Source organism: Pristiophorus japonicus, chromosome 8 (assembly GCF_044704955.1).
Source record: "Pristiophorus japonicus isolate sPriJap1 chromosome 8, sPriJap1.hap1, whole genome shotgun sequence".
NCBI lineage: Eukaryota > Metazoa > Chordata > Chondrichthyes > Pristiophoridae > Pristiophorus > Pristiophorus japonicus.
The window spans coordinates 190,844,318-190,858,029 of record NC_091984.1 but is presented as its reverse complement, the minus strand read 5'-3'; the positions used below and the strand labels follow the sequence as shown (position 1 = coordinate 190,858,029).

The following is a 13,712-nucleotide window of genomic DNA, read 5'->3' as shown; positions in this document are numbered from 1 at the left end:
CAGATTGGAATATGGAAAAAAGGGACTGGAGAGGAAAAAAGCATTTTTTATGGAATGAAAAGAAAAGATTTAAAGCTGCAAGTTGTTATGGGTGGAGTATTGGGTGAATTACGAGACACTGTACTCAGAATTTTCATATCAATTGCCATTTTTGACCTCATCAGTATGTTTGCTGCATTTTCAGTTTCTGTAACAACTGTTTTTAAAAAAAATTTGCTGAGTTCCCAATCTCAGCCTCTTCGTGAGTGCCACAAATTGGACTTTTTAAACTTCACCCTCCAGAACCTATTATTTTTGCGCCACAAATTGCTGGAAGCGCAAAATGATAATGGCACAGCAAAGTCAACAACATATCTGGGACCTCATGATCAGTTTATCTCCTCAGCTAATTAAAGGATAGAGAAAGAAACAGCGAACGACGGAGAAGGAAATAGGGTGATTGTAGTCAAATTAAATACAAAAGGAAAAGAGGGGGGGGAAAAGATAGTAGAATAAGAGAAAAGAGACAGGAAAAGTCAGAATTTTAACTAAAAAAACATGATGACGACGACATTGTAACCCATTTGTGTTTGTGAATTGTTGCATCGTTCCTTGAGTGAATGGTAGATGTGCAAAATGTACAAACATTGTTACTCATATTCTGTATTTCAAAGTTATTTTCTGAATCCAATCAGCATGTGTGTCCAAACAGCTTTGCATTCTGAAAATTAATGCTTTCCGACAGGAGTGTGGATGGCAACACTGGCAAAAAATACTGCCAAGAGATAGAAACCAATGTTTTTAAAATGCTGGAGTGAGACCCCACAGTTCAATTTGTTCCCTTTCTGGGTCTCAGAGGTTGTTCTTTGCTGTGCCTCTCTACTCTTGGCCATCCAATGCCATCCTTTGCCCTTTCTCCCCAATCTCCTCTCTTCCAGTGTTTAAGTTCCCCTGGTTCCAATAGTTGCTTAAATTTTGAAGTAAATGTCACCGTCTTTCTGGCCCGCAATCACTTCTGCACACCATCTGGCTCTTCATTCCCATGGAAATACCCCCAGCAGTGCACCCCTGATACTCCAACTTCAAATAGCTTCTGGCTCACTCACCCTCCACATCTGTCTCCAAACCTAGACATCAGTTCGTCAATGCTCCATGCTGACTCCACCCTACCTACGTCAGCTTTAAGCCGCCACAGGACCTCAAACTCCCCCGTATTATATTCTCTCTATTCCCCGATTACTACCAGGAGATACGTCTCCTGATCTTGCTATGTAATCACACCAATGTAATTTGAGTTTTCCCTGTATCCATTCACGTGCACTTTTGGCTGCCGCTCCGGACACGATCCCATTACTTCTATTAACATATTTTTCTCCCCGCTCGTTTTTTCTTCTTTTCTCTTTACCCTTCCTAGACCACTCTCTCTTGCCTCCTTTCATTTCTCCCCTCACGGGTCCTCTACCCTCCCAAATCCCTACCCCAACCACCTACCTACTCTCCTGCTGATGTCCCAGGCTTGACACCTTCTTCAATAAGTCTACAGCTTCCCTTTGTGCATCCTCCAAAGGGCCCATTGAGACACTCGTCGCTGCCTCCTTACAAGCAGCACTCCTAACTACCACATCTTACTCTCTTGCTAACTTTCCCGCCCAGCTGGGTGCTAATCTTTCCTATCGTCTTTTGGTCCCACTCAACGAAATTGGAGGTTGCCATAAGATCCAGATATGGCGAACCATTATTCGATCATGGGTCGCTGCCCCAGTACGACCCTCATCGGCAGTCCCTCAAGTCCAAAGGGACGCAGACTTGAACGCATATGACGGACAACTGGTTTAGCCATTCATCGCCAGATCTGGCTGGATCACAAAGAACCATCGAGTCCTGCATTCCTCTACCAAAATAGCTCACGATTTCAGGTTCATCCTGGAATGCACAAATAATCCTCGGCTTCTTTTCTCTACTGCAAACAGTCGTCTTAAACCCCCTCCTCTGCTTCCTCTACCCTCACCTCCAACAAATGCAAGGAACTCACGGGCTTTTGTGTCACTAAGATGGAGACCATCCATTCAGCTGTCCCGGCCACTTCCCTCCCTTTCTCACCAGCCAAACGTCCTCGAAGGCACCATTCCTTCACCGCCACCACCCCCACCCCCAACTTCGGATCTATCTTTATTTTTCTTCTATCTCCCCTCGTTTCCTCTCCAAGTTCAGCTTGTCCACGAGATCCACCTCCTGCTCCCTTGGCCCTAATCCCACCAAACTGACCAACTTCCCTTCCTGGTTTCCATGTTAGCCGATATTGTTAACTGTTCTCTCTCCTCAGGTTTCTGCCTGCCTAGTACCAACAACTTTTATTTGTATAGCGCCTTTAACATAGTGAAATGTCCCAACGGTGCTTCGCAGGAGTATTATGCGATAAAAATTTCACACGCAATTATCAGCCACAAATGACATCCTAATGTGACTATGACAAAGGTAAACTATCCCACCCAGTCTTTCTCGACGTGTCTACAGCCTTTGACACGGTTGACCACACCATCCTCCATCATGCAGCTGGGTGAGACTGTGCTCATCTGGTTCCATTCTTATCTATCCAGTCATAGTCAGAGAATCACCTGCAATGTCTTCCCTTCCCAATCAGTTACCTCTGGTGTCCCCTCGGATCTATCCTTGGCCCCTTCCTATTTCTTATCTATATGCTGCCCCTCAGCGACATCATCTGAAAACACAACATCAGCTTCCGCATGTATGCCCAGGACCACCAGCTCCACCTCACCATCACCTCTCACGACCCTTCCACTGTCTCTAAATTATCAGACTGCTTGTCCGATATCCAGTACTGGGTTAGAAGAAATTTCCTCCACAAATATTTGGAGGACAAAAACCATTATCTTCGGTCCCCGCCACAAACTTTATTCTCTAACCACTGACCCCATCCCTCAGGCAGAACCAAACGGTTTGCAATCTTCGTGTCGTATTTGACCCAGAGATGATCTTCCGACCACATAGCCACGCCATCACGAAGGCCGCCTATTTCCACCTCCGTATCATCGGACTCTATCCCTGCTGCTGAAACCGTCATGAGCTGGTTACCTCTAGATCTGACTATACCAACGCACTCCTGGCTGGCCTCCCATCTTCCATAAACTTAAGCTCATCCAAAACTCTGCTGCCCGTATTCTAATTTGCACCAAGTCCAGTTCACGCATCTCACCTGTGCTCGCCGGCCTACACTGGTTCCCGGTTAAGCAATGCCTCGATTTTAAAATGGTCATCCTTTTTTTCAAATCCCTCCATGGCCTCATCCCTCCCTATAACAACCTCCAGCCCTACAATCCTCAGATATCTGCGCTCGTCCAATTCTGGCCTCTTGCACATCCCCGATATTAATCACTCCACCATTGGAGGCCGTGTCTTCAGCTGCCGAGGCCCTAGGATCTGTAATTTCCTCCCTAAACCTCTCAATTTCACTACTTCTCTTTCCTCATTGAAGACACTCCTTAAAACCTACCTCTTTCATCAGCCCCAATGTTCCCTTATGTGACACGGTGCCAAATTTTGTTTGATCACGCTCCTGTGAAGTGTCTTGGGACGTTTTACTACATTAAAAGGCGTTATATAACTAGTTGGTCGAGTGTTGTAATTTCATCTCAGGCCCTTAAACCACGTTATTAGCAGGATCCTTACGACGTGAATTACCAGCCCTAAATGGCAACAGTGAGATTAATTTGCATTTAAGGCACTAATCCAGCAATTTCATGACATGCAATTAATTTCAATGGAAAGACCAACGGCAAGGTTGCAATTTTATCCGCTTTGTCGAGGCTAATGGCAGAGCAGGGAAAATTGTCCAGCAATTTGTGGAGAATTGGAACTCATGGTGTATCTCTATTTCGTCACAAATTGCTGGATTTTTTTTACGAACGAATAATGGTAGGCCATTTTTTAAAAATTTGTTCCGGGATGTGGGCGTTACTGGCAAGGCCAGCATTTATTGCCCATCTCGAATTGCCCACATGAAGTTGTTTGTGAGCCGCCTTCTGTAACTGCTGCAGTCTTTATGGTGAAGGGACTTCCACAGTGCTGTTGGGGAGTGTGTTCCAGGATATTGACCCAGCGACGATGAAGGAGCTACAATAAATTTCCAAGTCAGGATGATGTTTAACTTGCAGGGAAACTTGCAGATGGTGTGCCCATGCACCTGCTGTCCTTGTCCTTCGTGGGTTTTTGAGGTGCTGTCGAAGAATCCGTGGCATGGTGCTGCAGTGCATCTCAGATGGTATACACTACAGCCACAATGCGCCGGTGGTGGAGGGAGTAAATGTTGAAGGCGGTGAATGGGGTGCCAATCAAGCAGACTGCTTTGACCTGGATGGTGTCAAGCTCTTGAGCGTTGTTGGAGCTGCACTCATCCCGCCAAGTGGAGAGTATTCCATCACACTCCTGACTTGTAGATGGTGGAAAGGCTTTGTGGGGGGGGGGGGGGGGGGGAAGAAAAGAGTGGTTCCAGGAGTAAAGATATTCGCCACACAATACCCAGCCTCTGACCTTGTTGCCAGTATTTATGTGGCTGGTCCAGTTAAATTTCTGGTCAATGGTGACCCCCAGGATGTTGATGGTGGGGGATCGGCAATGGTAATGCCGCTGAATATCAAGGAAAGATGGGTAGACTCATGCTTGTTGGAGGTGGTCATTGCCTGGCACTTGTGTGGCACGAATGTTACTTGCCACTTATCAGCCCAAGCCTGAATGTTGTCCAGGTCTTGATGCATGCGGGCATGGACTGCTTCATTATCGGAGGAGTTCACCATTAATTTTACAGCAATTTTTGGGCCAAATTTGTAACTTTGCAGCCTGTTCATCAGTCTGCAAATCTTTCCACTTTTCTTCTTTTAAAAAGATATAAAAACTGCACCAGAAAATTTTAGTAGTCCACTACATACTTTCTTATCTCTCACTCCCATATTCACACCCTTGAGCATACTACTTAAAAAGTGCCCACCAATTGGAGTACAATTCACCCTATAACCTTGAATATAATTAAAAGGAAAATGTTCTTGAAATGAGTTTCAAATATTATTTCATTCAAAACTATTTTTAAAAAGTTAAACGATCAATCTTTAATTTAAAACAACAAAATTGCTGTACTGATAAAATAGGCCTGACGATAGCAAAGAGTGTGAAATTCTATTTATCCATTTTCAATGCTTTCTTTCCCAATCAATGGATGAAAAGTATACTGCAACCACATGTTGACATGTAATACTAACTAGAATATATAATTACAAACAGTTCTTAGTTAATGTACTGTTGCTTTAACCACAAACACTTAGATTTTATCATCAAACATGTGGCAATTACTGAAGTTCTGAAATGTAACCACGCTACTTGTGCCAGGAGATCGCGGTCATTAAATGATGCGGGGTACTTCATATTACAAGTCTGAATTTTCCACAGATATCTTTCATATACAATAATGCAAGAAATGTATGTGTGAAGCACTGTAATCTAGCATGCCTGGCAGAAAATTATTTATATAAAACTTACATCACAGAAACAGGTCATTTGGTCGATGCCGGTGTTTATACTCCACACAAGCATCCTCACACTCTAACCACCTCTTCCCACCCAGCCCCCAGAGCTCTCCATTCCCTTTTCCCTCATGCAGGCATCAAGCCTCCCCTTAAATATATTAATGCTATCTGCTTCAATCTGCCACGTGGCAGCAAACTCTACATTCTCACTACACTCTGTAAAAGAATGCCTCTTAAATTATTTATTTGATACCTAAAATTCTTTAAAAACTCAGTTCTACAATGCAAGGAATGCAAATAAAGCACATCACTTTAGTTTCCAATATAATCACTTTCAACACAACTCCCACATACAAGAATTAATTTAAACCACAGTATATACACTAAGAATGACATGATGCATGTCCATATGAATGTAACTTTAAGACTGGCACTATGGCACCAAGTTTCGGCCCGCGCCGAAAAAGGCGTACCTCCGAGCTGGACGCCTGTTCTTCACGCCTAAAAGTGCGCTAGAAAAAAACTTCTATATTCTCCGGCTCCTCGGAGCTCGATCTCAGCTTGGCGCGGCGCGCTCTTCACAGCGGGGGGGTGGAGCCAAACACTCGCGCCGATTCTGTAATTAGTGGGGGGCGGGTCCAATTTAAATGAGCCAACGTGGTGCCGGCAACCCTGCGCGTGCGCGTTGGAGCGTGTGCGCAGTGTCAAACAAACATCGGCACTCGGCCATTTTTAAAAGGACTCGGCTGCCGTCGAGCCACTGACGTCGCTCCTTAAGTGTGGCCGAATGGCCTCAACCCCCTTGAAAAGCTGCGTGCGTCTGGTGTTGATCCTTCGGCTGCCGGCCAGCCACTGACGCCGCTCCTATCCCATGGCCGAATGGCCTCAACCCCCTTGAAAAGCTGCGTGCGTCCGGTGTTGATCCTTCGGCTGCCGGCCAGCCACTAACAGAATGAAGGCTTGCCTGCAGCACAGCAGCTCAGCTCGAAGGCTGCTTGCTGCCGCTGTTGGGGCTGCCATCGAGACACTGACGCCACACCCCTGCCTGTCTCCAACATGAAAGGCCTGCCTGAAGCACAGCAGCTCGACGGCTGCTGCTGTTTCACACAGGTAGGAACATGGTTTATTTAATCTTTTCTTTGCTTATAAATTTTTATCCAGGTTGGATTTATTTGTATAATATTTGTATAAGTATAACTAAGGATTGATTGGAGAATTTAATGACTTCCCGTCCCCCCCCCCCCCCTCCACCTCGTTCCCTATGCCTAATTTGTAACCTACGCCTGATTTTCTAAAGTGTAGACAAGGCTTTTTCAAGCGTACAAAAATCTTCACTTACTCCATTCTAAGTTAATTTGGAGTAAGTTTTCACTGCCGAAACTTTGAAAACAGGCGTAAGTGGTTGGACACGCCCCCTTTTGAAAAAAAAATTCTGTTCCAAAGTGAAACTGTTCTAATTGACTAGAACTGGAGCAAACTAAATGGCGAGAATTTGAATTTCTAAGATACTCCGTTCTACACCAGTTGCTCCAAAAAATCAGGAGCAACTGAGGCCGAAACTTGGGCCCAATGTACCTAATGAAAGTGAAAGTGTTTCCCAAGTAACTTGTAAGAATTAAGGCAGGACAAATCTTGGCTTTGCTATTAGATGTTTTGGGGGGGGGGGGGGGGGGGGGGGGAAGAGGGGGGGATAGGAAGACATTTGAGACAGGCAATGGGAGAAGAAACACACAAACAATAGGCAGTCATGTCTCTCAGCTAGTCTGAGGGTGCATTGACAGAAGTCACCTGGCCACTTACTCAACCAGGAAATAGTGGCATGTAATTTCGGGTCAGGGTGTAATGTGACGGCAATCATCGCTGACGTTGAAGAAAGCTGCCCACAGAAATCTTGCGAACTCTGTGGCGAAAACTTTAGGCTTCCCGATGTGTTATTGATTGTAGTGCTGTGGAAAGGGGATTCCTAGTATAATGCAGCAGTGACATCATCAAGCTATTGAAGAACGGAGCGACTCCTGCCAATGAACCAGAAACTGCGCAGAAGCATTCTGCGCATAACGGTCAGGTCTCAAATTTTAAAATAACATTCACCACAACAGACAGAGGATCTGAGAAGTACTCCGGCTTCTTCACCAGCCTGCTCCCTTCCCGGTTCTTTTTCCGGCTTTCTCACCAGCCTGCTCCCTTCACTACTTTAAAAAAAATTTCCTCAGATTTCTCAACCACCCATTTCCCTTTGTTTTCACACTCCTGTGACGAACCAGCAGCACGCAGAAATCGCATCCATTGAAGAATTACCACACAGACAAGGGTCAGAAAAGTTGTTTAGCAGTCAATACACAGTTAAAACCCTGGTTGCATCTATTGCAATAAGGTTTAATATTTAATGGCGACTGAACAGCGATATTAGTGTGGGAAAAGCTCACGTTTGCATTCGATTGCCAGCTATCAGGTGGGTGTCCACAGCACAGCCAGTGTCAGAGCAGTGAATGACTGATCGCAACTTCAGGATTTCCGCGTTTAGATACGCATGTGATAAATCCTGAAGTTACAGTCAGTCTCGGGAGGTATAATTGACGACAAACCCTGACAGTTCGTTGTCATTTACCATTACAAAATCTGGGCAATGTATGATCTGCAGAGAAATAGAAGAAGGGGATCAAAAGTATTAACATTGCACAATTTCCAATTTTAGATGGCACATGCATTTGGAACAATGTAATATTCTGGGCCAATTTGAAGAGAGGCTTGGATAAAGATAACCACAAAAGTTAAACTGGAAGCATAGACCATTAGATATGTACACTATTGAGAATGTATACAGACATTGAAATTGAGAATGTGGGAAAATGTATAGGGACAGTGGAATTGAACAAAGGATTCATGGAGGAATAGCCTTAAGAATGTCAGACTGCAAATGTTACAACATTGATACAACTAACAGACTAGCTCCAAGGTCTTGCTAAGTCACACCAGTAAACTTGAAACAAGAAAGACTCTGAAAGGCTCCTTTGTGTAAAAACAGCCCATACAGATGTCGGCTCATGAGTGGACAAAGGGAAGGAGGGATCAAAGGGGATAGGCTGAACTGAATGTCACTCAAATTGTATCTTGTACTGAAATGTATAACCGTTGCGCCTTTACAATGTAACAGCACTTGCCCGTAGGGAGCGGGTGCACTCTATAGGGAGAGCATTCCTTCTGTCCGATAAGTCCCGGCCGGTGAAACAAAAGAATAAAGTCTGCTTGGTTATAAGCGGCAACGGTGTTCAACTCAGTGAATTCGCTGAACCAGATTGAGGGAAAAGAATCCACATTTACACTATTTACAGCAATAGTTGTCTCTTTAAACTTGTGTATTGGTTATGTTAAATAGTCAGCAAAAGTAAATACTATTCTGACAGTTCATGGAGTTAATTAAGTGAGTACAGGAGCCAAACAGAAAGGATTCAATTCAATTCCAAGTTAACTGATCTCAGCCTGGCACTGGTAGAAGTTTAATTGCCTCAGTGTCTCCGGTTAAGAACAGAAAAATAGCCAAGGATCGTGCACCTAATTAATATCCACTGACCACTGAACCAAAGCGCTTTTGAAGTATAGTCACTGTTATAATGTAGGGAATGTGCAGCCAATTAGCACACAGCAAGCTCCCACAAACAGCAATGTGATAATGACCAGGTAATTTTAAATTTTTTTTTTGAAGTGATGTTGATTGATGGATACATTTTGGCCAGGACTCCAGGGATAACTACTCTGCTTTTCCAAATAGTGCTATAGGATCTTTTACGTACACTTGAGGGGGCAAAGGTCTCAGTTTAATGCTTCATCTGAAAGATGGCACCTCCAACTGTGCAGTACTCCCTCGGTGGAGTATCAGCGTAGATTTTTGTGTTCAAGTCTCAGGAGTCAGACTTGAAACCACAACCTTCTAACTCAGGTGAGAGTGCTACCAACTGAGCCACAGATGACACATTAACACTTACAATAACTACTTGGGTACCCAAGAACAACCAATATCTGCAGGAAAAATACCACAGCAAAGAGTCAACCTTTCTGCAGAGGTGATGTAGGGAGAAGTTAGAACTACCAACAGTTTAATTCAGATATGGAACAGGAAGCAAACAACAAAAAAAACTCAATTCTAAAGATTGCAGGTTCAAGCATACTAATTGAGCTCCTGTAGCATTGCTTAAAAGAGAAAAATGAAAATAAAAGTTTGCAGTATTTTGCTTTGTTTCACTCAATTTTACAACAGTCTATAACCACAATGTATTTTGGCCATTTAATCCTGCTCCTAACCATCGGATAAAAATGTGATTTAAAAAGTTAATAAAATGCTAGGTTTATATATATATTTTTTTACTGCCAGTAGCCATGTGTATTGATATGTAATGCGTTTGCTGTCAATCTCTTCTGGTTTTGTAATGGGGATGGGGGAGTGGGGGGAAAGGCATAAAGACTAAGTGTAGTGACAACTTGAAGCAAGGTTATAGTGGAAGATAAATGGACCAGACAGTGCAGATGTAATTCAGACCCCATTTTAAGTGATACATGTTGTCCTTATTTTATCACAGGGGGTGCTACAAGTTTTACATCGGTAGTTTCATAATGTTGCATCCAATGTGGAAAAATGAATTTATAAATGGAAAACGCAGGCAGAAAGTGCATAAAGACTCAATACTTTTAATGCATTATATTTACTATATTATGGTAAAAATATATTTTTTAGTGATGCAATCCCATTAAATTGCTCACAGAACTGAGAGCTAAATTTAAAGTTTACGAAGACTGAACCGACAGCTTTGTTTTTGGCCCTGAAGATTAACAGCAGTGAAATCACAGCTCAACAACATATTAATTTAAAAATAAATAAATATGGTATAGGTTGGAGCATAACTGCTATGGAGGGGTAAAAGACAATCGGTTGGATTTTCGGGTGGTTTGCGATCGGGTTTGCGCCATGTTTTGACCATCTACGGTGAAAAACCGGGTGCTCAGCTGTTTTTCGCCCAGTCGCAATTGGCGTCGCGGTGTAACTACTTGGATTGCGACAACGTCTAGTTTTGAGATTCACTTGACCCGTACGCCATGCTCCGATGACTACCAGGGAAAACATGGTGTCCAGCCCTGCCGTCAGCAGTAAGTTGGAAAAACGGAAAAAAAGGTAAGTTAAAGATTTTATTTTTTTATATTTTTGCAGCAATTGGTTAGGCAAGGGTGTTGGTAACATTTTTTTTAATGTTTTTTCCCCCTCCCAAGGCCTCTCTCGCAGCGCTACCGACCCTGCACTAAAGTTGGCGAGGATCAGTTTTTTGTGCCGCGAAACTAGAGCAACGCCTCCCTTTGTACTGTGCCCCTGGCGCAGACCCCAAATGTCGAAAGTTAAGCAATTAATTGGTAACGCTAATTGGGCAGTAATTTTCCCACCCCGCCTCAGTTTTCGCCTCGAAACAGAGAAAGCCCAAAGTCCAGCCCAATAAATTAATGCCAACGTACTTTTAAATAAAAAGAACATATCCTGCAATGTATTCCAGATAGTTCTATTTTCGGGAAATATTCTTGCCTCAATGAATACATTTGTGCAAAAATATTGACATCTTTTAAATGAATGCTATGTTTTAATAGGCTATATAAATTTTACCTATATAAGTCAGTGTATTTCAAATCTAATTTATTGCATCAAGCAGTGAAATATTTCCACAATGCTATAAAGGTGCAAGTCTTTCCTCCCTTTGTGAACACATTATATTTTCTGAGCAGAGGGGTGCAAAAGAGCTTTTAAATTGTTTGTGTTCACCAAGTAAGGTCAAAAGCTTGCAGTTATTCACCACCTATATTTCACTGAAATATGGGCAGCAAGTGACTGCTCCTTGTCCATGCCAGCTACAACTCCCTCTCTCAGCGTCTGTTAACCCCAGCTCCATGTCCACTCATTATCCACGAACATGTTGATACATCTTTTTGTATGTAACACTACAGCAATGCAAGTTGATGATGTTGATCTGGCAGTCATACAAAAAGTATGAAACAGCTGAGCCTAGCAATTACTGTAAAAGTAAAATATGAAATAGAAAACTGAAGCTTTCTCAAACTTGAGCCTTAAGAGGATCTCTGGTAACCATGCAACGTATGTTGTCATGAGTAATCAATGACATGTTAAACAGAACCAATGAAAAGGCTACTTTTGCAGCTGTGACTCACACGTAGAACCAAGTTGTTAGAAAATGGATGGACAGACATTTTTTTCAAAAAGAGATATAATTACAGCAAAGGACAACTCTGTGCAATTTGTTCAACTTCAGTAGATGGTTGGGAAATGTACATTTGTTTTTTTTTAAAACATACTGACAGTTTTAAATCTAACCTGCTCTAGCTTCAGTGAACTAAGAGAATCTCCAATCTTGTTGACTAAAGCACTCCACCTGTGTGTGACGAGTCACTGCATCCAAAAGTTCAGCCATACAAATTAGATTGGGCAGGCTAATTCTAAAAAGGACCTATTGACAAACACATTTTACAAACTTGAGCATATTATAGACAGGACTAATAGGCTGCACATCTTAAAAGGCAAATTCTGCAATCCCCTCAAAAAATCTAAATGCTTTAAACAAGTAACAAAAACCAGGGGCACGCACACAACATTCATCAGCAATCATTGCCAAATAAATTGAACACTGTAATTTGAATTCTCTCTTTCTGCTGAAGTTGCAGACTCATGCTGTGCATGATTTTCAATTGGGCTCAGCAGCCCATTCGTAGCCCAGCCAAAGTGGGCTTTCTTCAACAATTAATCTACACAGCAAGTATTTTAACTACAGGAGACACTGCAGTCAAGCCCAAACCTGTCCATGCCTGACATGCACACATTCCAGAAAAGATCCTAGACAAATGCTACAGCTCCTCTACAGGGGAAAAATATCCGAAGAGGAGTCACCTAGACAGTTCCACAAACCTCCAAAGCTTCTGCCAATATCAAGTTGCCTTTATGTGCCCTTCTAAGTCAAGAAACTTTTATTTGGGGGGGGGGGGGGAGGGGGGGAGGAGGAAAGAGAGAGAGAGAATGAATGAAACTGAAATAGAGAAAGAGAAGCAGGCATCATAATGCAGGCACAGCACCAATAAACCAAGATTTGAATGAACTGGAGTTTAAACAGAATTCAGCACTTAAAAACAAATGAGGCAATAGTTTTTGATAGCACCTCTAGAAGCAGCAGTGACTTCAGTGGACCCCAGAGGAAAAGGTCAATTTTTTCACCACAGCCCCAACTACAATGAGCTGACTATCATCCAGGTCAGAAGCACACCACATGGTGCATTCATCCTCCAAGCTAAAGGTTCCCAAGCTACCTTTGCTATGCCTCCCTTCAGAGATTCATGGCAATGTGCGCATCTCTCCAAGAAACATTTTTTTTACATGGAGGAGCTTGGGGGGGGGGTGGCAGGAAGAGCTGGGCTGCTGCTGTGGCTTGAGCACATTGGCCAATGCAGCTTTGGTAGTACTATGCATCAGTAATGGAGATTTGAGGGTGTCCAGTGTCCTTTCACCCACCGCACCCCAGCATATGGTGTAAGCCATCAGGAGAGCAAACAACTCTGCTGGTCAACAGTTATGAACAAATGAAAACTAAAACTAAAAATCCCAGTATTTACTGTGCATTGGGAAGGTTTCAATGCAAGCTTAACCACAAGTTATACAAATAACTGTGCTGTTTGTGCTCAAAGTTGAAACAGTTCATCTTCTGGTTACCCCTACAATGATTTTTTGACAGATTTACCTTTTATACAGCTGAATACAGACATCTTTCATAGTTGGTGTTTCATAAATGAGTTGCACATCCTTTGGAACTGAAATATTACAATCAAACTGAAATTATTGGGCCAGATTTTGCTGGAAAAAAATAACGGTGTTGGAACAATGCACACTGTTATTAATGCACAAATCAGCCAGAAACTTGCATCGAGGAAAAGAAACCAGAGAATTGCGCATCACCACATTGCTGCCCGATTTGCATCACTCCGTTAGCTTCACGAAAATAGCATCTGGTGCTTACCCATCATGATTTTCTTGAAGTTGTTACATTTGCACATTAATTGCGTAAACTCGCCACATCTAGTAATTATCAGCATAGGTACCCTTTCAACAACGCAATAATCGTCAATGACTGCCAGTCAACCTCTCTTGCCCAGAAAGTAAGCAGT

At 43.0% G+C, this 13,712-nt stretch overlaps 1 protein-coding gene across 5 annotated transcripts in view; it reads right to left on the bottom strand.

Moving 5' to 3' along the window:
* taok3a (TAO kinase 3a) overlaps positions 1-13,712 on the bottom strand; it is a 207,590-nt gene that overhangs the window by 148,416 nt on the left and 45,462 nt on the right. The window lies entirely within an intron of this gene.